This window comes from Phyllobates terribilis, unplaced genomic scaffold, assembly GCF_046119375.1.
Source record: "Phyllobates terribilis strain yellow unplaced genomic scaffold, ASM4611937v1 Scaffold_40__1_contigs__length_11209783, whole genome shotgun sequence".
Lineage (NCBI taxonomy): Eukaryota > Metazoa > Chordata > Amphibia > Anura > Dendrobatidae > Phyllobates > Phyllobates terribilis.
Genome location: NW_027362800.1, coordinates 8,504,364 through 8,528,972, shown reverse-complemented (window position 1 = coordinate 8,528,972; position 24,609 = coordinate 8,504,364). Strand labels below are relative to the sequence as shown.

The window sequence follows — 24,609 nt, the reverse complement described above, 5'->3', positions numbered from 1 at the left end:
GGTTGAGGGTACTGTGCTAAAAGAGGTGGAGTTATGCAGATCTAAAACGCGTGGATTGCAGCAGCAGCAAGCCGAAAAGTGCAGGCATGTGAGGGATCTAGAGGTTGACAGCATGTCTTCTTAACGGGAGTCCAGGTGGCCATCTCCACAAATGGACTTTTCAGAATCCTTGGGTGGCACCGTAGTCGGAAACCAATTCTGGTTATCGCTTCTCGGCCTTTTGGCTAAGATCAAGTGTAGTATCTGTTCTTATCAGTTTAATATCTGATACGTCCCCTATCTGGGGACCATATATTAAATGGATTTTTAGAACAGGGAGATGGAAAAAGAGCTTGCTCTGTCCACTCCACGCATTGACCTGGTATTGCAGTATCTCCAGGACCGGTGCACCCCTTCTTTAATGCAGTTTCTAAAATCAGAAAGAATTGAATTCAATGCTTTTTGTTCATTTTGCTTGTTTGTCGGATTTTGGGATGGACTCTTTGGCTTTGCTTTTCTTCTCCTCATTGGATTTTTCATGTTAAAAGTTGCAGAAGCCAGATGACAAGCTCATTTTGGTTCAACTTCAGCAACTGTGCATTGCATTGCCATGTAATGTAATGTAATGCAATGCTATCTATCTAGCTCTCCCTCTATACTTCCTTTTGGATAAACAGACATATTAGGCAAGCATTTTGGAGCTTTCACCTAAATAACTACAGGTGGTGAGATAAGCTGCACAATATAATTGACCTTTCAGTATATTGTTGCACACACACCATCTATTTAGAAAATGCCCTTGTTATCAACAGCAGCCTTTTAAACTCACCTGAGCTAACAGGTATGTGAGCTGGTTACTCTGCTGCGCTTAAAATTTCTTTTTTGGTTTGCTACAATGCCTTTTCTGAAACGTTGTCTCCCTCTGCTGGAACACTGACTTCTTTCATTTAATGCCTGCAGACTATAAAAGAGAAACCAACCCAAAAAGTTTGGTTGATTAGTCTGTGGCATTCTTTTAAACTGTTGCTTATGGCGGTCTCTGTGAGCTTCTCAGTGACATTCAGCCATCCAGGTATCCCGCCTGCAGTAGACGGAATGTGGCAATGGAACGCTGGCTGCGCGTGTCATAATAGGCTCTGAGCCTTTATATACCTGCGCACAGCAGCAGCCACCTTCAGTCTGCTGCTGGACAGCCAGCAGCAGCAGCAGCAGGAGAGGTAATTAATCAGCAACCCTCCTGCTAAGGGTAGACAGCTGCTCTTTCCACCCCCCCCCCCGCCTTAATTGGTTCTCCTCCCTTCCAACGGTGTTGAGGCGGGTGGGAACAGCCGGGGGTTGAGGGTACTGTGCTAAAAGAGGTGGAGTTATGCAGATCTAAAATGCGTGGATTGCAGCAGCAGCAAGCCGAAAAGTGCAGGCATGTGAGGGATCTAGAGGTTGACAGCATGTCTTCTTAACGGGAGTCCAGGTGGCCATCTCCACAAATGGACTTTTCAGAATCCTTGGGTGGCACCGTAGTCGGAAACCAATTCTGGTTATCGCTTCTCGGCCTTTTGGCTAAGATCAAGTGTAGTATCTGTTCTTATCAGTTTAATATCTGATACGTCCCCTATCTGGGGACCATATATTAAATGGATTTTTAGAACAGGGAGATGGAAAAACAGCTTGCTCTGTCCACTCCACGCATTGACCTGGTATTGCAGTATCTCCAGGACCGGTGCACCCCTTCTTTAATGCAGTTTCTAAAATCAGAAAGAATTGAATTCAATGCTTTTTGTTCATTTTGCTTGTTTGTCGGATTTTGGGATGGACACTTTGGCTTTGCTTTTCTTCTCCTCATTGGATTTTTCATGCTAAAAGTTGCAGAAGCCAGATGACAAGCTCATTTTGGTTCAACTTCAGCAACTGTGCATTGCATTGCCATGTAATGTAATGTAATGCAATGCTATCTATCTAGCTCTCCCTCTATACTTCCTTTTGGATAAACAGACATATTAGGCAAGCATTTTGGAGCTTTCACCTAAATAACTACAGGTGGTGAGATAAGCTGCACAATATAATTGACCTTTCAGTATATTGTTGCACACACACCATCTATTTAGCAAATGCCCTTGTTATTAACAGCAGCCTTTTAAACTCACCTGAGCTAACAGGTATGTGAGCTGGTTACTCTGCTGCGCTTAAAATTTCTTTTTTGGTTTGCTACAATGCCTTTTCTGAAACGTTGTCTCCCTCTGCTGGAACACTGACTTCTTTCATTTAATGCCTGCAGACTATAAAAGAGAAACCAACCCAAAAAGTTTGGTTGATTAGTCTGTGGCATTCTTTTAAACTGTTGCTTATGGCGGTCTCTGTGAGCTTCTCAGTGACATTCAGCCATCCAGGTATCCCGCCTGCAGTAGACGGAATGTGGCAATGGAACGCTGGCTGCGCGTGTCATAATAGGCTCTGAGCCTTTATATACCTGCGCACAGCAGCAGCCACCTTCAGTCTGCTGCTGGACAGCCAGCAGCAGCAGCAGCAGGAGAGGTAATTAATCAGCAACCCTCCTGCTAAGGGTAGACAGCTGCTCGTTCCACCCCCCCCCCGCCTTAATTGGTTCTCCTCCCTTCCAACGGTGTTGAGGCGGGTGGGAACAGCCGGGGGTTGAGGGTACTGTGCTAAAAGAGGTGGAGTTATGCAGATCTAAAACGCGTGGATTGCAGCAGCAGCAAGCCGAAAAGTGCAGGCATGTGAGGGATCTAGAGGTTGACAGCATGTCTTCTTAACGGGAGTCCAGGTGGCCATCTCCACAAATGGACTTTTCAGAATCCTTGGGTGGCACCGTAGTCGGAAACCAATTCTGGTTATCGCTTCTCGGCCTTTTGGCTAAGATCAAGTGTAGTATCTGTTCTTATCAGTTTAATATCTGATACGTCCCCTATCTGGGGACCATATATTAAATGGATTTTTAGAACAGGGAGATGGAAAAAGAGCTTGCTCTGTCCACTCCACGCATTGACCTGGTATTGCAGTATCTCCAGGACCGGTGCACCCCTTCTTTAATGCAGTTTCTAAAATCAGAAAGAATTGAATTCAATGCTTTTTGTTCATTTTGCTTGTTTGTCGGATTTTGGGATGGACTCTTTGGCTGTGCTTTTCTACTCCTCATTGGATTTTTCATGTTAAAAGTTGCAGAAGCCAGATGACAAGCTCATTTTGGTTCAACTTCAGCAACTGTGCATTGCATTGCCATGTAATGTAATGTAATGCAATGCTATCTATCTAGCTCTCCCTCTATACTTCCTTTTGGATAACCAGACATATTAGGCAAGCATTTTGGAGCTTTCACCTAAATAACTACAGGTGGTGAGATAAGCTGCACAATATAATTGACCTTTCAGTATATTGTTGCACACACACCATCTATTTAGCAAATGCCCTTGTTATCAACAGCAGCCTTTTAAACTCACCTGAGCTAACAGGTATGTGAGCTGGTTACTCTGTTGCGCTTAAAATTTCTTTTTTGGTTTGCTACAATGCCTTTTCTGAAACGTTGTCTCCCTCTGCTGGAACACTGACTTCTTTCATTTAATGCCTGCAGACTATAAAAGAGAAACCAACCCAAAAAGTTTGGTTGATTAGTCTGTGGCATTCTTTTAAACTGTTGCTTATGGCGGTCTCTGTGAGCTTCTCAGTGACATTCAGCCATCCAGGTATCCCGCCTGCAGTAGACGGAATGTGGCAATGGAACGCTGGCTGCGCGTGTCATAATAGGCTCTGAGCCTTTATATACCTGCGCACAGCAGCAGCCACCTTCAGTCTGCTGCTGGACAGCCAGCAGCAGCAGCAGCAGGAGAGGTAATTAATCAGCAACCCTCCTGCTAAGGGTAGACAGCTGCTCGTTCCACCCCCCCCGCCTTAATTGGTTCTCCTCCCTTCCAACGGTGTTGAGGCGGGTGGGAACAGCCGGGGGTTGAGGGTACTGTGCTAAAAGAGGTGGAGTTATGCAGATCTAAAACGCGTGGATTGCAGCAGCAGCAAGCCGAAAAGTGCAGGCATGTGAGGGATCTAGAGGTTGACAGCATGTCTTCTTAACGGGAGTCCAGGTGGCCATCTCCACAAATGGACTTTTCAGAATCCTTGGGTGGCACCGTAGTCGGAAACCAATTCTTGTTATCGCTTCTCGGCCTTTTGGCTAAGATCAAGTGTAGTATCTGTTCTTATCAGTTTAATATCTGATACGTCCCCTATCTGGGGACCATATATTAAATGGATTTTTAGAACAGGGAGATGGAAAAAGAGCTTGCTCTGTCCACTCCACGCATTGACCTGGTATTGCAGTATCTCCAGGACCGGTGCACCCCTTCTTTAATGCAGTTTCTAAAATCAGAAAGAATTGAATTCAATGCTTTTTGTTCATTTTGCTTGTTTGTCGGATTTTGGGATGGACTCTTTGGCTTTGCTTTTCTTCTCCTCATTGGATTTTTCATGTTAAAAGTTGCAGAAGCCAGATGACAAGCTCATTTTGGTTCAACTTCAGCAACTGTGCATTGCATTGCCATGTAATGTAATGTAATGCAATGCTATCTATCTAGCTCTCCCTCTATACTTCCTTTTGGATAAACAGACATATTAGGCAAGCATTTTGGAGCTTTCACCTAAATAACTACAGGTGGTGAGATAAGCTGCACAATATAATTGACCTTTCAGTATATTGTTGCACACACACCATCTATTTAGCAAATGCCCTTGTTATCAACAGCAGCCTTTTAAACTCACCTGAGCTAACAGGTATGTGAGCTGGTTACTCTGCTGCGCTTAAAATTTCTTTTTTGGTTTGCTACAATGCCTTTTCTGAAACGTTGTCTCCCTCTGCTGAACACTGACTTCTTTCATTTAATGCCTGCAGACTATAAAAGAGAAACCAACCCAAAAAGTTTGGTTGATTAGTCTGTGGCATTCTTTTAAACTGTTGCTTATGGCGGTCTCTGTGAGCTTCTCAGTGACATTCAGCCATCCAGGTATCCCGCCTGCAGTAGACGGAATGTGGCAATGGAACGCTGGCTGCGCGTGTCATAATAGGCTCTGAGCCTTTATATACCTGCGCACAGCAGCAGCCACCTTCAGTCTGCTGCTGGACAGCCAGCAGCAGCAGCAGCAGGAGAGGTAATTAATCAGCAACCCTCCTGCTAAGGGTAGACAGCTGCTCGTTCCACCCCCCCCGCCTTAATTGGTTCTCCTCCCTTCCAACGGTGTTGAGGCGGGTGGGAACAGCCGGGGGTTGAGGGTACTGTGCTAAAAGAGGTGGAGTTATGCAGATCTAAAACGCGTGGATTGCAGCAGCAGCAAGCCGAAAAGTGCAGGCATGTGAGGGATCTAGAGGTTGACAGCATGTCTTCTTAACGGGAGTCCAGGTGGCCATCTCCACAAATGGACTTTTCAGAATCCTTGGGTGGCACCGTAGTCGGAAACCAATTCTGGTTATCGCTTCTCGGCCTTTTGGCTAAGATCAAGTGTAGTATCTTTCGAAAAGGCGGTTTTGGATGTTGGCCGCCCTAGTAGATTGATACATTATGCACACTGGGGTTTAGGCGCTTGTTAGTACGCCAGGTGGCTAATATAGTCATCTGGTGGAAAGCATGGCCCCCCAGGATCGACGCCATTGGGCCGGGGAAGATCGAAAGCCCGAAGTGTGAAGTGCCCCAGGAGTGGTGACCCTGGGGTGTCTTAACTCACTGGGATTGGGAACCCCACTTGAGTTTATGGCACATTTGCACAAGCACTTCAAATTTTCTTTCTTTGCACACACCCTTATTCCGGGCCTTCTGGCCTTAGGATGGGGAATTTTTCAATTCCTGGTCTAAGGTCCGGGCAGTATTATACTGTGAAACCTTCACTATTTATTTAATTTTTTTTGTCACTGTGTGTCCACTTTTTCACGTGTGTCCACGTCCTTACTAGGATTTTGTCGGGATGCGGTTCCCTTACGGGTTCCTCTCTTGGCAGGTCTAGGGGGGGAGTGTGTGGCCATCAGGTTCCGCTCCCCCCTGAACCCCCCTGGCTCTCCTCTTTCGGGAGGAGAGCGTTGTTGGCTCCCCTCTTCTGGGAGGGGAGCACAGTCTTTGGCTACCAGTGCCTTGCTCGGGTGAGAACTCGGGCAGGTGCTGGGGGTAGGATTGGGTTGCCTCTGGCTCTGGCTGGAGGTGGCTATTTGTCCCTGTTCCTCGCTGTGGCCTTCTGGCTCGGAGGGACGGGGAATGGTTTGGGGGACCCTTCTCCTTTTGGAGAGGGTTTCAAGAAGACCAGCATCCTAGTGCACTTTTTTTGTGGCACTTGTCACTTTTTTAAGCGCACTCGGGTTTTGTACACGAATTCGGGCTTTCGAAAAAAAAAAAAAAAAAATCTGTTCTTATCAGTTTAATATCTGATACGTCCCCTATCTGGGGACCATATATTAAATGGATTTTTAGAACAGGGAGATGGAAAAAGAGCTTGCTCTGTCCACTCCACGCATTGACCTGGTATTGCAGTATCTCCAGGACCGGTGCACCCCTTCTTTAATGCAGTTTCTAAAATCAGAAAGAATTGAATTCAATGCTTTTTGTTCATTTTGCTTGTTTGTCGGATTTTGGGATGGACTCTTTGGCTTTGCTTTTCTTCTCCTCATTGGATTTTTCATGTTAAAAGTTGCAGAAGCCAGATGACAAGCTCATTTTGGTTCAACTTCAGCAACTGTGCATTGCATTGCCATGTAATGTAATGTAATGCAATGCTATCTATCTAGCTCTCCCTCTATACTTCCTTTTGGATAAACAGACATATTAGGCAAGCATTTTGGAGCTTTCACCTAAATAACTACAGGTGGTGAGATAAGCTGCACAATATAATTGACCTTTCAGTATATTGTTGCACACACACCATCTATTTAGCAAATGCCCTTGTTATCAACAGCAGCCTTTTAAACTCACCTGAGCTAACAGGTATGTGAGCTGGTTACTCTGCTGCGCTTAAAATTTCTTTTTTGGTTTGCTACAATGCCTTTTCTGAAACGTTGTCTCCCTCTGCTGGAACACTGACTTCTTTCATTTAATGCCTGCAGACTATAAAAGAGAAACCAACCCAAAAAGTTTGGTTGATTAGTCTGTGGCATTCTTTTAAACTGTTGCTTATGGCGGTCTCTGTGAGCTTCTCAGTGACATTCAGCCATCCAGGTATCCCGCCTGCAGTAGACGGAATGTGGCAATGGAACGCTGGCTGCGCGTGTCATAATAGGCTCTGAGCCTTTATATACCTGCGCACAGCAGCAGCCACCTTCAGTCTGCTGCTGGACAGCCAGCAGCAGCAGCAGCAGGAGAGGTAATTAATCAGCAACCCTCCTGCTAAGGGTAGACAGCTGCTCGTTCCACCCCCCCCCCCGCCTTAATTGGTTCTCCTCCCTTCCAACAATGTTGAGGCGGGTGGGAACAGCCGGGGGTTGAGGGTACTGTGCTAAAAGAGGTGGAGTTATGCAGATCTAAAACGCGTGGATTGCAGCAGCAGCAAGCCGAAAAGTGCAGGCATGTGAGGGATCTAGAGGTTGACAGCATGTCTTCTTAACGGGAGTCCAGGTGGCCATCTCCACAAATGGACTTTTCAGAATCCTTGGGTGGCACCGTAGTCGGAAACCAATTCTGGTTATCGCTTCTCGGCCTTTTGGCTAAGATCAAGTGTAGTATCTGTTCTTATCAGTTTAATATCTGATACGTCCCCTATCTGGGGACCATATATTAAATGGATTTTTAGAACAGGGAGATGGAAAAAGAGCTTGCTCTGTCCACTCCACGCATTGACCTGGTATTGCAGTATCTCCAGGACCGGTGCACCCCTTCTTTAATGCAGTTTCTAAAATCAGAAAGAATTGAATTCAATGCTTTTTGTTCATTTTGCTTGTTTGTCGGATTTTGGGATGGACTCTTTGGCTTTGCTTTTCTTCTCCTCATTGGATTTTTCATGTTAAAAGTTGCAGAAGCCAGATGACAAGCTCATTTTGGTTCAACTTCAGCAACTGTGCATTGCATTGCCATGTAATGTAATGTAATGCAATGCTATCTATCTAGCTCTCCCTCTATACTTCCTTTTGGATAAACAGACATATTAGGCAAGCATTTTGGAGCTTTCACCTAAATAACTACAGGTGGTGAGATAAGCTGCACAATATAATTGACCTTTCAGTATATTGTTGCACACACACCATCTATTTAGCAAATGCCCTTGTTATCAACAGCAGCCTTTTAAACTCACCTGAGCTAACAGGTATGTGAGCTGGTTACTCTGCTGCGCTTAAAATTTCTTTTTTGGTTTGCTACAATGCCTTTTCTGAAACGTTGTCTCCCTCTGCTGGAACACTGACTTCTTTCATTTAATGCCTGCAGACTATAAAAGAGAAACCAACCCAAAAAGTTTGGTTGATTAGTCTGTGGCATTCTTTTAAACTGTTGCTTATGGCGGTCTCTGTGAGCTTCTCAGTGACATTCAGCCATCCAGGTATCCCGCCTGCAGTAGACGGAATGTGGCAATGGAACGCTGGCTGCGCGTGTCATAATAGGCTCTGAGCCTTTATATACCTGCGCACAGCAGCAGCCACCTTCAGTCTGCTGCTGGACAGCCAGCAGCAGCAGCAGCAGGAGAGGTAATTAATCAGCAACCCTCCTGCTAAGGGTAGACAGCTGCTCGTTCCACCCCCCCCCCCCGCCTTAATTGGTTCTCCTCCCTTCCAACGGTGTTGAGGTGGGTGGGAACAGCCGGGGGTTGAGGGTACTGTGCTAAAAGAGGTGGAGTTATGCAGATCTAAACGCGTGGATTGCAGCAGCAGCAAGCCGAAAAGTGCAGGCATGTGAGGGATCTAGAGGTTGACAGCATGTCTTCTTAACGGGAGTCCAGGTGGCCATCTCCACAAATGGACTTTTCAGAATCCTTGGGTGGCACCGTAGTCGGAAACCAATTCTGGTTATCGCTTCTCGGCCTTTTGGCTAAGATCAAGTGTAGTATCTGTTCTTATCAGTTTAATATCTGATACGTCCCCTATCTGGGGACCATATATTAAATGGATTTTTAGAACAGGGAGATGGAAAAAGAGCTTGCTCTGTCCACTCCACGCATTGACCTGGTATTGCAGTATCTCCAGGACCGGTGCACCCCTTCTTTAATGCAGTTTCTAAAATCAGAAAGAATTGAATTCAATGCTTTTTGTTCATTTTGCTTGTTTGTCGGATTTTGGGATGGACTCTTTGGCTTTGCTTTTCTTCTCCTCATTGGATTTTTCATGTTAAAAGTTGCAGAAGCCAGATGACAAGCTCATTTTGGTTCAACTTCAGCAACTGTGCATTGCATTGCCATGTAATGTACAGTCATGGCCAAAAGTATTGAGAATGAGACAAATAGTAATTTTTCCAAAGTTTACTGCTTCATTTTTTGTAATGGCAATTTGCATATACTCCTGAATGTCAAAGAGTGATCAGCTTAACAGCAATTACTGTACTTTCAAAGTCAATATTTGCCCAGAAAATGAACTTTAACCCCCAAAACACATTTCAACATCATTGCAGTCCTGCCTTAAAAGGAGCAGCTAACATCGTTTTAGTGATTGATCCATTAACACAGGTGTGGGTGTTGATGAGGACAGGGCTGGCGATCAGTCAGTCATGATTAAGTAAGAATGACATCACTGGACACTTTAAAAAGAGGCTGGTTCTTGGTATCATTGTTTCTCTTCAGTTAACCATGGTTATCTCTAAAGAAACACGTGCAGCCATCATTGCACTGCACAAAAATGGCCTAACAGGGAAGAGTATCGCAGCTACAAAGATTATACCTAAGTCAACAATCTATCGCATCATCAAGAACTTCAAGGAGAGAGCTTCCATTGTTGTCAAAAAGGCTCCAGGGCGCCCAAGAAAGACCAGCAAGCGCCAGAACCGTATCTTAAAACTGTTTCAGCTGCGGGATCGGACTACCAGCAGTGCCGAGCTTGCTCAGGAATGGCAGCAGGCTGGTGTGAGTGCTTCTGCACGCACTGTGAGGCGGAGACTCTTTGAGCAAGGGCTGGTTTCAAGGAAGGCAGCAAAGAAGCCACTTCTCTCCAGAAAAAACATCAGGGACGGACTGATATTCTGCAAAAGGTACAGGAGTGGACTGCTGAGGACTGGGACAAAGTCATTTTCTATGATGAATCCCCTTTTCGATTGTTTGGGACATCTGGAAAACAGCTTATTCGGAGAAGAAGAGGTGAGCGCTACCACCAGTCTTGTCTCATGCCAACTGTAAAGCATCCTGAAACCATTCATGTGTGGGGTTGCTTCTCAGCCAAGGGAATCGGCTCACTCACAGTCTTGCCTAAAAACACAGCCATGAATAAAGAATGGTACCAGAATGTCCTCCAAGAGCAACTTCTCCCAACCGTCCAAGAGCAGTTTGGCGCCCAAAAATGCCTTTTCCAGCATGATGGAGCACCTTGCCATAAAGCAAAGGTGATAACAAAATGGCTCATGGAACAAAACATAGAGATTTTGAGTCCATGGCCTGGAAACTCCCCAGATCTTAATCCCATTGAGAACTTGTGGTCAATCATCAAGAGACGGGTGGACAAACAAAAACCAACAAATTCTGGCAAAATGCAAGCATTGATTATGCAAGAATGGACTGCTATCAGTCAGGATTTGGTCCAAAAGTTGATTGAGAGCATGCCAGGGAGAATTACAGAGGTCTTGAAGAAGAAGGGGCAACACTGCAAATATTGACTTGCTGCAGTAACTCATTCTAACTGTCAATATAACCTAATGGTACTCATAATATGATTGCAATTATATTTCTGTATGTGATATAAACATCAGGCAAACACTAATAAAAACCAGAGGCCAGCAGATCATGTGAAAATATAATTTTGATGTCATTCTCAAAACTTTTGGCCATGACTGTAATGTAATGCAATGCTATCTATCTAGCTCTCCCTCTATACTTCCTATTGGATAAACAGACATATTAGGCAAGCATTTTGGAGCTTTCACCTAAATAACTACAGGTGGTGAGATAAGCTGCACAATATAATTGACCTTTCAGTATATTGTTGCACACACACCATCTATTTAGCAAATGCCCTTGTTATCAACAGCAGCCTTTTAAACTCACCTGAGCTAACAGGTATGTGAGCTGGTTACTCTGCTGCGCTTAAAATTTCTTTTTTGGTTTGCTACAATGCCTTTTCTGAAACGTTGTCTCCCTCTGCTGGAACACTGACTTCTTTCATTTAATGCCTGCAGACTATAAAAGAGAAACCAACCCAAAAAGTTTGGTTGATTAGTCTGTGGCATTCTTTTAAACTGTTGCTTATGGCGGTCTCTGTGAGCTTCTCAGTGACATTCAGCCATCCAGGTATCCCGCCTGCAGTAGACGGAATGTGGCAATGGAACGCTGGCTGCGCGTGTCATAATAGGCTCTGAGCCTTTATATACCTGCGCACAGCAGCAGCCACCTTCAGTCTGCTGCTGGACAGCCAGCAGCAGCAGCAGCAGGAGAGGTAATTAATCAGCAACCCTCCTGCTAAGGGTAGACAGCTGCTCGTTCCACCCCCCCCCCGCCTTAATTGGTTCTCCTCCCTTCCCACGGTGTTGAGGCGGGTGGGAACAGCCGGGGGTTGTGGGTACTGTGCTAAAAGAGGTGGAGTTATGCAGATCTAAAACGCGTGGATTGCAGCAGCAGCAAGCCGAAAAGTGCAGGCATGTGAGGGATCTAGAGGTTGACAGCATGTCTTCTTAACGGGAGTCCAGGTGGCCATCTCCACAAATGGACTTTTCAGAATCCTTGGGTGGCACCGTAGTCGGAAACCAATTCTGGTTATCGCTTCTCGGCCTTTTGGCTAAGATCAAGTGTAGTATCTGTTCTTATCAGTTTAATATCTGATACGTCCCCTATCTGGGGACCATATATTAAATGGATTTTTAGAACAGGGAGATGGAAAAAGAGCTTGCTCTGTCCACTCCACGCATTGACCTGGTATTGCAGTATCTCCAGGACCGGTGCACCCCTTCTTTAATGCAGTTTCTAAAATCAGAAAGAATTGAATTCAATGCTTTTTGTTCATTTTGCTTGTTTGTCGGATTTTGGGATGGACTCTTTGGCTTTGCTTTTCTTCTCCTCATTGGATTTTTCATGTTAAAAGTTGCAGAAGCCAGATGACAAGCTCATTTTGGTTCAACTTCAGCAACTGTGCATTGCATTGCCATGTAATGTAATGTAATGCAATGCTATCTATCTAGCTCTCCCTCTATACTTCCTTTTGGATAAACAGACATATTAGGCAAGCATTTTGGAGCTTTCACCTAAATAACTACAGGTGGTGAGATAAGCTGCACAATATAATTGACCTTTCAGTATATTGTTGCACACACACCATCTATTTAGCAAATGCCCTTGTTATCAACAGCAGCCTTTTAAACTCACCTGAGCTAACAGGTATGTGAGCTGGTTACTCTGCTGCGCTTAAAATTTCTTTTTTGGTTTGCTACAATGCCTTTTCTGAAACGTTGTCTCCCTCTGCTGGAACACTGACTTCTTTCATTTAATGCCTGCAGACTATAAAAGAGAAACCAACCCAAAAAGTTCGGTTGATTAGTCTGTGGCATTCTTTTAAACTGTTGCTTATGGCGGTCTCTGTGAGCTTCTCAGTGACATTCAGCCATCCAGGTATCCCGCCTGCAGTAGACGGAATGTGGCAATGGAACGCTGGCTGCGCGTGTCATAATAGGCTCTGAGCCTTTATATACCTGCGCACAGCAGCAGCCACCTTCAGTCTGCTGCTGGACAGCCAGCAGCAGCAGCAGCAGGAGAGGTAATTAATCAGCAACCCTCCTGCTAAGGGTAGACAGCTGCTCGTTCCACCCCCCCCCCCCCGCCTTAATTGGTTCTCCTCCCTTCCAACGGTGTTGAGGCGGGTGGGAACAGCCGGGGGTTGAGGGTACTGTGCTAAAAGAGGTGGAGTTATGCAGATCTAAAACGCGTGGATTGCAGCAGCAGCAAGCCGAAAAGTGCAGGCATGTGAGGGATCTAGAGGTTGACAGCATGTCTTCTTAACGGGAGTCCAGGTGGCCATCTCCACAAATGGACTTTTCAGAATCCTTGGGTGGCACCGTAGTCGGAAACCAATTCTGGTTATCGCTACTCGGCCTTTTGGCTAAGATCAAGTGTAGTATCTGTTCTTATCAGTTTAATATCTGATACGTCCCCTATCTGGGGACCATATATTAAATGGATTTTTAGAACAGGGAGATGGAAAAAGAGCTTGCTCTGTCCACTCCACGCATTGACCTGGTATTGCAGTATCTCCAGGACCGGTGCACCCCTTCTTTAATGCAGTTTCTAAAATCAGAAAGAATTGAATTCAATGCTTTTTGTTCATTTTGCTTGTTTGTCGGATTTTGGGATGGACTCTTTGGCTTTGCTTTTTTTCTCCTCATTGGATTTTTCATGTTAAAAGTTGCAGAAGCCAGATGACAAGCTCATTTTGGTTCAACTTCAGCAACTGTGCATTGCATTGCCATGTAATGTAATGTAATGCAATGCTATCTATCTAGCTCTCCCTCTATACTTCCTTTTGGATAAACAGACATAGTAGGCAAGCATTTTGGAGCTTTCACCTAAATAACTACAGGTGGTGAGATAAGCTGCACAATATAATTGACCTTTCAGTATATTGTTGCACACACACCATCTATTTAGCAAATGCCCTTGTTATCAACAGCAGCCTTTTAAACTCACCTGAGCTAACAGGTATGTGAGCTGGTTACTCTGCTGCGCTTAAAATTTCTTTTTTGGTTTGCTACAATGCCTTTTCTGAAACGTTGTCTCCCTCTGCTGGAACACTGACTTCTTTCATTTAATGCCTGCAGACTATAAAAGAGAAACCAACCCAAAAAGTTTGGTTGATTAGTCTGTGGCATTCTTTTAAACTGTTCCTTATGGCGGTCTCTGTGAGCTTCTCAGTGACATTCAGCCATCCAGGTATCCCGCCTGCAGTAGACGGAATGTGGCAATGGAACGCTGGCTGCGCGTGTCATAATAGGCTCTGAGCCTTTATATACCTGTGCACAGCAGCAGCCACCTTCAGTCTGCTGCTGGACAGCCAGCAGCAGCAGCAGCAGGAGAGGTAATTAATCAGCAACCCTCCTGCTAAGGGTAGACAGCTGCTCGATCCACCCCCCCCCCCGCCTTAATTGGTTCTCCTCCCTTCCAACGGTGTTGAGGCGGGTGGGAACAGCCGGGGGTTGAGGGTACTGTGCTAAAAGAGGTGGAGTTATGCAGATCTAAAACGCGTGGATTGCAGCAGCAGCAAGCCGAAAAGTGCAGGCATGTGAGGGATCTAGAGGTTGACAGCATGTCTTCTTAACGGGAGTCCAGGTGGCCATCTCCACAAATGGACTTTTCAGAATCCTTGGGTGGCACCGTAGTCGGAAACCAATTCTGGTTATCGCTTCTCGGCCTTTTGGCTAAGATCAAGTGTAGTATCTGTTCTTATCAGTTTAATATCTGATACGTCCCCTATCTGGGGACCATATATTAAATGGATTTTTAGAACAGGGAGATGGAAAAAGAGCTTGCTCTGTCCACTCCACGCATTGACCTGGTATTGCAGTATCTCCAGGACCGGTGCACCCCTTCTTTAATGCAGTTTCTAAAATCAGAAAGAATTGAATTCAATGCTTTTTGTTCATTTTGCTTGTTTGTCGGATTTTGGGATGGACTCTTTGGCTTTGCTTTTCTTCTCCTCATTGGATTTTTCATGTTAAAAGTTGCCGAAGCCAGATGACAAGCTCATTTTGGTTCAACTTCAGCAACTGTGCATTGCATTGCCATGTAATGTAATGTAATGCAATGCTATCTATCTAGCTCTCCCTCTATACTTCCTTTTGGATAAACAGACATATTAGGCAAGCATTTTGGAGCTTTCACCTAAATAACTACAGGTGGTGAGATAAGCTGCACAATATAATTGACCTTTCAGTATATTGTTGCACACACACCATCTATTTAGCAAATGCCCTTGTTATCAACAGCAGCCTTTTAAACTCACCTGAGCTAACAGGTATGTGAGCTGGTTACTCTGCTGCGCTTAAAATTTCTTTTTTGGTTTGCTACAATGCCTTTTCTGAAACGTTGTCTCCCTCTGCTGGAACACTGACTTCTTTCATTTAATGCCTGCAGACTATAAAAGAGAAACCAACCCAAAAAGTTTGGTTGATTAGTCTGTGGCATTCTTTTAAACTGTTGCTTATGGCGGTCTCTGTGAGCTTCTCAGTGACATTCAGCCATCCAGGTATCCCGCCTGCAGTAGACGGAATGTGGCAATGGAACGCTGGCTGCGCGTGTCATAATAGGCTCTGAGCCTTTATATACCTGCGCACAGCAGCAGCCACCTTCAGTCTGCTGCTGGACAGCCAGCAGCAGCAGCAGCAGGAGAGGTAATTAATCAGCAACCCTCCTGCTAAGGGTAGACAGCTGCTCGATCCACCCCCCCCCCCGCCTTAATTGGTTCTCCTCCCTTCCAACGGTGTTGAGGCGGGTGGGAACAGCCGGGGGTTGAGGGTACTGTGCTAAAAGAGGTGGAGTTATGCAGATCTAAAACGTGTGGATTGCAGCAGCAGCAAGCCGAAAAGTGCAGGCATGTGAGGGATCTAGAGGTTGACAGCATGTCTTCTTAACGGGAGTCCAGGTGGCCATCTCCACAAATGGACTTTTCAGAATCCTTGGGTGGCACCGTAGTCGGAAACCAATTCTGGTTATCGCTTCTCGGCCTTTTGGCTAAGATCAAGTGTAGTATCTGTTCTTATCAGTTTAATATCTGATACGTCCCCTATCTGGGGACCATATATTAAATGGATTTTAAGAACAGGGAGATGGAAAAAGAGCTTGCTCTGTCCACTTCACGCATTGACCTGGTATTGCAGTATCTCCAGGACCGGTGCACCCCTTCTTTAATGCAGTTTCTAAAATCAGAAAGAATTGAATTCAATGCTTTTTGTTCATTTTGCTTGTTTGTCGGATTTTGGGATGGACTCTTTGGCTTTGCTTTTCTTCTCCTCATTGGATTTTTCATGTTAAAAGTTGCAGAAGCCAGATGACAAGCTCATTTTGGTTCAACTTCAGCAACTGTGCATTGCATTGCCATGTAATGTAATGTAATGCAATGCTATCTATCTAGCTCTCCCTCTATACTTCCTTTTGGATAAACAGACATATTAGGCAAGCATTTTGGAGCTTTCACCTAAATAACTACAGGTGGTGAGATAAGCTGCACAATATAATTGACCTTTCAGTATATTGTTGCACACACACCATCTATTTAGCAAATGCCCTTGTTATCAACAGCAGCCTTTTAAACTCACCTGAGCTAACAGGTATGTGAGCTGGTTACTCTGCTGCGCTTAAAATTTCTTTTTTGGTTTGCTACAATGCCTTTTCTGAAACGTTGTCTCCCTCTGCTGGAACACTGACTTCTTTCATTTAATGCCTGCAGACTATAAAAGAGAAACCAACCCAAAAAGTTCGGTTGATTAGTCTGTGGCATTCTTTTAAACTGTTGCTTATGGCGGTCTCTGTGAGCTTCTCAGTGACATTCAGCCATCCAGGTATCCCGCCTGCAGTAGACGGAATGTGGCAATGGAACGCTGGCTGCGCGTGTCATAATAGGCTCTGAGCCTTTATATACCTGCGCACAGCAGCAGCCACCTTCAGTCTGCTGCTGGACAGCCAGCAGCAGCAGCAGCAGGAGAGGTAATTAATCAGCAACCCTCCTGCTAAGGGTAGACAGCTGCTCGTTCCACCCCCCCCCCCGCCTTAATTGGTTCTCCTCCCTTCCAACGGTGTTGAGGCGGGTGGGAACAGCCGGGGGTTGAGGGTACTGTGCTAAAAGAGGTGGAGTTATGCAGATCTAAAACGCGTGGATTGCAGCAGCAGCAAGCCGAAAAGTGCAGGCATGTGAGGGATCTAGAGGTTGACAGCATGTCTTCTTAACGGGAGTCCAGGTGGCCATCTCCACAAATGGACTTTTCAGAATCCTTGGGTGGCACCGTAGTCGGAAACCAATTCTGGTTATCGCTTCTCGGCCTTTTGGCTAAGATCAAGTGTAGTATCTGTTCTTATCAGTTTAATATCTGATACGTCCCCTATATGGGGACCATATATTAAATGGATTTTTAGAACAGGGAGATGGAAAAAGAGCTTGCTCTGTCCACTCCACGCATTGACCTGGTATTGCAGTATCTCCAGGAAAGGTGCACCCCTTCTTTAATGCAGTTTCTAAAATCAGAAAGAATTGAATTCAATGCTTTTTGTTCATTTTGCTTGTTTGTCGGATTTTGGGATGGACTCTTTGGCTTTGCTTTTCTTCTCCTCATTGGATTTTTCATGTTAAAAGTTGCAGAAGCCAGATGACAAGCTCATTTTGGTTCAACTTCAGCAACTGTGCATTGCATTGCCATGTAATGTAATGTAATGCAATGCTATCTATCTATCTTTCCCTCTATACTTCCTTTTGGATAAACAGACATATTAGGCAAGCATTTTGGAGCTTTCACCTAAATAACTACAGGTGGTGAGATAAGCTGCACAATATAATTGACCTTTCAGTATATTGTTGCACACACACCATCTATTTAGCAAATGCCCTTGTTATCAACAGCAGCCTTTTAAACTCACCTGAGCTAACAGGTATGTGAGCTGGTTACTCTGCTGCGCTTAAAATTTCTTTTTTGGTTTGCTACAATGCCTTTTCTGAAACATTGTCTCCCTCTGCTGGAACACTGACTTCTTTCATTTAATGCCTGCAGACTATAAAAGAGAAACCAACCCAAAAAGTTTGGTTGATTAGTCTGTGGCATTCTTTTAAACTGTTGCTTATGGCGGTCTCTGTGAGCTTCTCAGTGACATTCAGCCATCCAGGTATCCCGCCTGCAGTAGACGGAATGTGGCAATGGAACGCTGGCTGCGCGTGTCATAATAGGCTCTGAGCCTTTATATACCTGCGCACAGCAGCAGCCACCTTCAGTCTGCTGCTGGACAGCCAGCAGCAGCAGCAGCAGGAGAGGTAATTAATCAGCAACCCTCCTGCTAAGGGTAGACAGCTGCTCGTTCCACCCCCCCCCCCCGCCTTAATTGGTTCTCCTCCCTTCCAACGGTGTTGAGGCGGGTGGGAACAGCCGGGGGTTGAGGGTACTGTGCTAAAAGAGGTGGAGTTATGCAGATCTAAAACGCGTGGATTGCAGCAGCAGCAAGCCGAAAAGTGCAGGCATGTGAGGGATCTAGAGGTTGACAGCATGTCTTCTTAACGGGAGTCCAGGTGGCCATCTCCACAAATGGACTTTTCAGAATCCTTGGGTGGCACCGTAGTCGGAAACCAATTCTGGTTATCGCTTCTCGGCCTTTTGGCTAAGATCAAGTGTAGTATCTGTTCTTATCAGTTTAATATCTGATACGTCCCCTATCTGGGGACCATATATTAAATGGATTTTTAGAACAGGGAGATGGAAAAAGAGCTTGCTCTGTCCACTCCACGCATTGACCTGGTATTGCAGTATCTCCAGGACCGGTGCACCCCTTCTTTAATGCAGTTTCTAAAATCAGAAAGAATTGAATTCAATGCTTTTTGTTCATTTTGCTTGTTTGTCGGATTTTGGGATGGACTCTTTGGCTTTGCTTTTCTTCTCCTCATTGGATTTTTCATGTTAAAAGTTGCAGAAGCCAGATGACAAGCTCATTTTGGTTCAACTTCAGCAACTGTGCATTGCATTGCCATGTAATGTAATGTAATGCAATGCTATCTATCTAGCTCTCCCTCTATACTTCCTTTTGGATAAACAGACATATTAGGCAAGCATTTTGGAGCTTTCACCTAAATAACTACAGGTGGTGAGATAAGCTGCACAATATAATTGACCTTTCAGTATATTGTTGCACACACACCATCTATTTAGCAAATGCCCTTGTTATCAACAGCAGCCTTTTAAACTCACCTGAGCTAACAGGTATGTGAGCTGGTTACTCTGCTGCGCTTAAAATTTCTTTTTTGGTTTGCTACAATGCCTTTTCTGAAACGTTGTCTCCCTCTGCTGGAACACTGACTTCTTTCATTTAATGCCTGCAGACTATAAAAGAGAAACCAACCCAAAAAGTTTGGTTGATTAGTCTGTGGCATTCTTTTAAACTGTTGCTTATGGCGGTCTCTGTGAGCTTCTCAGTGACATTCAGCCATCCAGGTATCCCGCCTGCAGTAGACGGAATGTGGCAATGGAACGCTGGCTGCGCGTGTCATAATAGGCTCTGAGCCTTTATATACCTGCGCACAGCAGCAGCCACCTTCAGTCTGCTGCTGGACAGCCAGCAGCAGCAGCAGCAGGAGAGGTAATTAATCAGCAACCCTCCTGCTAAGGGTAGACAGCTGCTCGTTCCACCCCCCCCCCCCCGCCTTAATTGGTTCTCCTCCCTTCCAACGGTGTTGAGGCGGGTGGGAACAGCCGGGGGTTGAGGGTACTGTGCTAAAAGAGGTGGAGTTATGCAGCTCTAAAACGCGTGGATTGCAGCAGCAGCAAGCCGAAAAGTGCAGGCATGTGAGGGATCTAGAGGTTGACAGCATGTCTTATTAACGGGAGTCCAGGTGGCTATCTCCACAAATGGACTTTTCAGAATCCTTGGGTGGCACCGTAGTCGGAAACCAATTCTGGTTATCACTTCTCGGCCTTTTGGCTGAGACCAAGTGCTTCACAGCAGGAGGTTTCAGTTGAAGGGCACTCAGGTACCCCTCTCCTTGGCCTGGCAGGATCGTCCACTTCGGTGGGCTTCACCTGCCTGCTGCTATTAGGGAGAGGGATTAGTCCTAGGGTAACGGGCAGCGATCCCCCAGCCTTCAGGTGCTTTATCTCAAAGCTCTGAAGGCGCAGATTGCAGGCGGTTGCAATTTGCATTTTGTTGCGCCATACCATGGAGGTTGACCCCAACCTCGTGCCTCTATATGCGAGGCTTAAGAACACTATAAGGGTCCGCTTTACGGCTGGTGGTTCCGATATGCGGAATCTGGGATATGTAGTCCAGGACGTGCTTGAGAAACTGCTCCACGTCAGAACCAACGAAATCCTTTCTATCCAGGATTATCCTCGACGTGGAGATTATGATGTAACCTTTACTGGCGAAGGTATTTTCAAAGATGTTTTGTCCAGAGTTAAGTCGGTAGAAAATAGCCCTGGTCTAAAAGGGATTCAGATCATCGAGCACGTCCTGGATGAGGTAAAGATGGTGGTTGTGAAAATCTTCTCACCCTTCATAACAGCACCAGATGTTATTTCCTTTTTGTCAGTTTATTTTAAAAGTGTGAAATTGATTGGGAAAGTGTTGAATGAGTTTAACATCTGGACCTCAAAATGGAAGTTTTTAGTAAAATGTGAAAGAGACCCTAAATTCCCTGGAGGTGTGAGACTTCCTCCAGCTCGATTTAAAATAGGGCAAACTAATGGGGATTTTTTTTTCTCAGGAATGCCACTTTTCTGTAGGTATTGTGGTCTCTATGGGCACTCTAAGGATAGTTGTGGTGCCACTTGTAGAAATTGTGCCAGTACTGAACATGACACAAAGGAGTGCCCAAATGAAAAAAAATGCTCTTTTTGTCGGACACCTGGTCATTTCTATTTTTCTTGCCCTCACAGGTTCAGAGAGGATGAACAAAAACAAAAGGAGAAGTCCAAGACATCCGGGAATGGACGGGCCAATCAGACCACCCCTCAGGAGGAGGAACAACAACCTGGAGCCTCGGGAGGTGATAAGGGCGCTTCGACTAGTAACAATCCCTCCGAGTCAATGACAGGTAACTCACAGGAGCCCAGGAGCTGGCTGAAAGACCATAAGGAGGCTAAAAGGAAGGCTGAGAAAGATCATAAAGGGGCGGTCGGTAAGGCCAAAAAAGAGCGCCAAAAGGCTGACACCGAGCCCAAAATTCCCACTGGGTCTCACGAGAGCGAGGGCGGTACGTGGCATTTGGTGAGGTCTCATAATAAGAAAAAGAATGGTTCCGTGGAGGTGGCTAATAGGGAGGAGATGGATACATCCCCTCACGGGGGTGTAGACTCTGGAATCCCGAGGTCCCGGGGCTCTGCTGCCCCAGGTGGGGCCCCGAACCTGGCTGCCTCCGGGGACTCTGAGGCTCCGCCATGTGCGCAGCCTGCCCCTGTGTTACGACCCTCTGCGGGTCAGCAGGGGAGTGCGGAGCCTCTCGGAGACCCACCTGACGAGGACCTAAATGGTCAGCCTATGGAGACCCAGTGTAACCTTTCTCACAATATCCTTCCGAGCTACACCCCAGTAGCGTCGGGTCTTAATTTAAGTGAATGTTCCTTCTCCGATGATGAAGACTCTTTGATAACGGTGGATTCAGAAGAGGGCGTTGGTGAAAGTCCAAGTGGTCTGATCCGTCCATCGGATAGGTAAAGTCCAGTTTTTGTTTCTTCCTAACCATTTGTTATGATGGCTGACATTAGTGGTGTTTCCCTCAATGTGAGAGGCATAGGATCCAAAACCAGAAGAGCTACTGTTTTACATTTTTTAACCTGTTTTACAGCTTCTGTTTTCTTTTTACAAGAATGTCATATCCCTCATAAGATTTCTTACAAAAAATATAAGGAAGAGTGGAAACATGGTCCATCGGTCTGGTCTGGATCAAATGCAACCGGATCAGCCGGGGTAGCTATACTTTTTAAGGGAAATGTGTCTATTGATTTTATCCAAGATATTTTACCGGGTCGTATTCTTTTAGTTAAGGCTTTTATTGATGGGACAAGATGGCAGTTTTTAAATTTTTATGGGTCACCTGATAAAAATGAAAGGGCTGATATGCTGGAAATTTTACCTTTATTTATTAACATTTCTGAACCTTTTATCCTGGCAGGTGATTTTAATTGTATTTTAAAAGGCGAAAGCCGACGCTCCGGTTCCGTGAGTAGAAATTATGACAAAACGTCTGGAATGTTAAGCAATATTATAAATGATTGTAAATTAACTGATGTGTATAAAGAATGTAACAAGGATAGCCCTATAGACGCTGGTTTCACCTGGAGCAATTCTACATGTAGCTCCAGGATAGATTTTGTTTTAGGTTCAGAAAAAATACTGCCAGTGAAATGTGAAGTTTTAACTAATATTCTCTCAGATCACAAGATTTTATCTTTTAGAGTGAGGATTAATGGAAAGAAGAAATGTGGTAAGAAATCTTGGAAATTGAATGTGTCCCTTTTAAAAGATCCACAAATTTTATCGGATTTTATTGAGTTTTATGTAAACTGTAGAAAAAGGAAAAACCCCAATATTTCTTTTAGCTCCTGGTGGGATAGAATGAAAATAAGCATTAAAGATTTCTTTATAAAGAAAAGCATACAAAAAGCTAAAGAAAAGTTTGAGATCTATAATTTTCTTAATATCAGGTTACAGACATTGTACAAATTCAAAGACAATGGTCTGGATGTAGGTAATGATATATTGAGTCTTAAAGGAGAAATTTCAAAGTGGTTGGAACAAAAAGGAAAAGAACTGATTTTTCGTTCAAAGGTAAAACACGTAGAAGAGGATGAGACTTGTTCCAGGTATTTTTTTAAGAAAAACAAACAGGCGAAAACAATAATTGATAACATAGATGGAGATAATAATATCAACGTTATATTGGATAAGGTAAATATCTATTTTAATGATCTTTTTAATGTAAAAACTGTAGACCATGATTTAATACACACTTTCCTGGGGGAGATCAAGTCCACCCTAGATGCTGATGCCCAAAGTTTTTTATCCCAACCTCTATGTGAGGAAGAGATTTTAGAAACCATGAAGAGTTTTAAAAATGGTAAAGTGCCGGGCCCTGATGGTATCCCCATAGAGTTTTATATAAGTTTTTATGATATTTTAAAAGATGATTTGTTTAATTTGTTTTCCGAAGTTTTTAATAATAAGGTTTTACTCAACTCATGGAAGAAAGGTGAGGTATCACTACTATACAAAAAAGGTGACAAAACGGATCTTAAAAACTGGAGGCCGATAACTCTTTTAAATAGTGATTACAAAATTATGGCTAAGATCTGTGCAAATCGGTTGAAAAAGGTGATACATAAAGTAATTCATGCAAATCAGGTATGCGGGGTACCTGGGCGTAGTATCTGGGACAATTTAAACCTGGTGAAAGATTGTATTGAAGATGTAAAAACCAGAAAGACAAAGATGTCAATCCTAGCGGTGGATTTTGAGAAAGCTTTTGACCGCGTGTCTCATTTTTATCTTTTTAAAGTTTTAGAAAAAATGGGCATTCCGGGTGGGTTTTTATTGTCTCTTAAAGCTTTTTATAATGATTGTACGAGTAAGATTTTAGTTAATGGTTTTAAAACAAAAGAGGTAGTTTTAAAATCAGGGGTGAAGCAGGGTTGCCCTTTGTCCCCCCTGCTTTTTATATGTGCTATAGAACCCCTTTTATGTACAATACGCCGGGATAAGCAAATATGTGGAGTACCCTTACCCGGAGGGAATGGTCTACAAGTTAAAGTTGTAAGCTATATGGATGATGTAGCCGTGTTTGGATGTGATGTACCTTCAATACAAAAAACGATAAGCCAAATTCAGTCTTTTTGTACAGTTTCCGGTTTTAAAATTAATCTTACTAAATGTAATATTTTAAATGTCGGGGGGATGCGTTTACATGATGTACCAATTGCAGTTACAGATTCCATTACTATTTTAGGTGTTTCTTTTAATGAATCTAATAATGGTTTTAATAGCTGGGATGCGGCAGCACAGAAAATTAATCAGAAAATCTGCATGTGGAATATGAGAAAGCTGTCAATGGAAGGTAAAGTTCTGATTGTAAAAATGGTGATATTACCTATCCTGTTATATCTTAGTTTGGTGTTCCCCCCTCCTACAAATTTGTTGAAACGAATTACAAAAGTATGTTTTACCTTTTTTTGGGGCTCAAAAATGGAGAAACTCAAAAGAGAAATTGTGACAAAGCCAAAGGTTAAAGGTGGGAAAGATTTCCCTGTTTTAGATAAGTTTCTTTTAATACATTTTTTCTGTTTCTGTTTTAAAACCCTTTTTAAAGATAATTACCTTTCCTATTTTATGCGTTTTAACACTGGTTTTCTCATGAGAAGGTTTGGTTGGTTTGAAACGGTTTTATCCTTTCCTTATGCTTTTAACCTACCTGCACATTATGAGATTTTAAAGAAAATTATTCTTGATTTTAATTTGAATAAGAAACAGACAGGGGATCTATGTAACAGCAAGACACTACTCAAACAAATTAGTACTGATGTGACGTTGTGTGATATTGAACGTTATGATGATGACAAAACTGTACACATATGGAAAATGATTAACGCCCCTTATCTTTTTAATGTACAGAAAGACATGTCTTGGAGCTGCGCACACCACTGTCTTCCTTGCCGGGCATTCCAGTACAGAAGAGGTTTTGTGAGGTCTGCCATCTGCCCAAGAGAAGGTTGTCAAGAAGAAGAGACAGTGAAGCATCTTTTATGGACTTGTGCTTTTGCTAAAGAGTTCTGGAGAAGATTAATCCCCCTGCTGGAGAAAATGGTGGACCTC

At 44.2% G+C, this 24,609-nt stretch overlaps 13 non-coding genes and 1 pseudogene across 13 annotated transcripts; all 14 read left to right on the top strand.

Annotated features, from left to right (window-relative positions):
- The first annotated feature begins 204 nt into the window (after positions 1-204).
- On the top strand, positions 205-395 carry LOC141189678 (U2 spliceosomal RNA). Its single transcript, XR_012263727.1, has one exon. It is a non-coding gene; the product is annotated as a U2 spliceosomal RNA (small nuclear RNA).
- Positions 396-1,516: 1,121 nt separating this feature from the next.
- LOC141184878 (U2 spliceosomal RNA) lies at positions 1,517-1,707 on the top strand. The gene has a single exon (XR_012259592.1). It is a non-coding gene; the product is annotated as a U2 spliceosomal RNA (small nuclear RNA).
- Positions 1,708-2,827: 1,120 nt separating this feature from the next.
- LOC141189677 (U2 spliceosomal RNA) lies at positions 2,828-3,018 on the top strand. The gene has a single exon (XR_012263726.1). It is a non-coding gene; the product is annotated as a U2 spliceosomal RNA (small nuclear RNA).
- Positions 3,019-4,136: 1,118 nt separating this feature from the next.
- LOC141189676 (U2 spliceosomal RNA) lies at positions 4,137-4,327 on the top strand. The gene has a single exon (XR_012263725.1). It is a non-coding gene; the product is annotated as a U2 spliceosomal RNA (small nuclear RNA).
- A 1,117-nt stretch (positions 4,328-5,444) lies between these two features.
- Positions 5,445-5,536, top strand: LOC141186256 (U2 spliceosomal RNA; annotated as a pseudogene).
- Positions 5,537-6,333: 797 nt separating this feature from the next.
- Positions 6,334-6,516, top strand: LOC141185962 (U2 spliceosomal RNA). Its single transcript, XR_012260538.1, has one exon. It is a non-coding gene; the product is annotated as a U2 spliceosomal RNA (small nuclear RNA).
- A 1,121-nt stretch (positions 6,517-7,637) lies between these two features.
- Positions 7,638-7,828, top strand: LOC141189675 (U2 spliceosomal RNA). Its single transcript, XR_012263724.1, has one exon. It is a non-coding gene; the product is annotated as a U2 spliceosomal RNA (small nuclear RNA).
- Positions 7,829-8,949: 1,121 nt separating this feature from the next.
- On the top strand, positions 8,950-9,140 carry LOC141189674 (U2 spliceosomal RNA). The gene has a single exon (XR_012263723.1). It is a non-coding gene; the product is annotated as a U2 spliceosomal RNA (small nuclear RNA).
- A 2,691-nt stretch (positions 9,141-11,831) lies between these two features.
- On the top strand, positions 11,832-12,022 carry LOC141189673 (U2 spliceosomal RNA). The gene has a single exon (XR_012263722.1). It is a non-coding gene; the product is annotated as a U2 spliceosomal RNA (small nuclear RNA).
- A 1,123-nt stretch (positions 12,023-13,145) lies between these two features.
- Positions 13,146-13,336, top strand: LOC141185532 (U2 spliceosomal RNA). The gene has a single exon (XR_012260186.1). It is a non-coding gene; the product is annotated as a U2 spliceosomal RNA (small nuclear RNA).
- Positions 13,337-14,457: 1,121 nt separating this feature from the next.
- Positions 14,458-14,648, top strand: LOC141189671 (U2 spliceosomal RNA). The gene has a single exon (XR_012263720.1). It is a non-coding gene; the product is annotated as a U2 spliceosomal RNA (small nuclear RNA).
- Positions 14,649-15,769: 1,121 nt separating this feature from the next.
- LOC141185164 (U2 spliceosomal RNA) lies at positions 15,770-15,960 on the top strand. Its single transcript, XR_012259852.1, has one exon. It is a non-coding gene; the product is annotated as a U2 spliceosomal RNA (small nuclear RNA).
- Positions 15,961-17,081: 1,121 nt separating this feature from the next.
- On the top strand, positions 17,082-17,272 carry LOC141184809 (U2 spliceosomal RNA). The gene has a single exon (XR_012259529.1). It is a non-coding gene; the product is annotated as a U2 spliceosomal RNA (small nuclear RNA).
- A 1,122-nt stretch (positions 17,273-18,394) lies between these two features.
- Positions 18,395-18,585, top strand: LOC141189670 (U2 spliceosomal RNA). Its single transcript, XR_012263719.1, has one exon. It is a non-coding gene; the product is annotated as a U2 spliceosomal RNA (small nuclear RNA).
- The last annotated feature ends 6,024 nt before the right edge of the window (positions 18,586-24,609 follow it).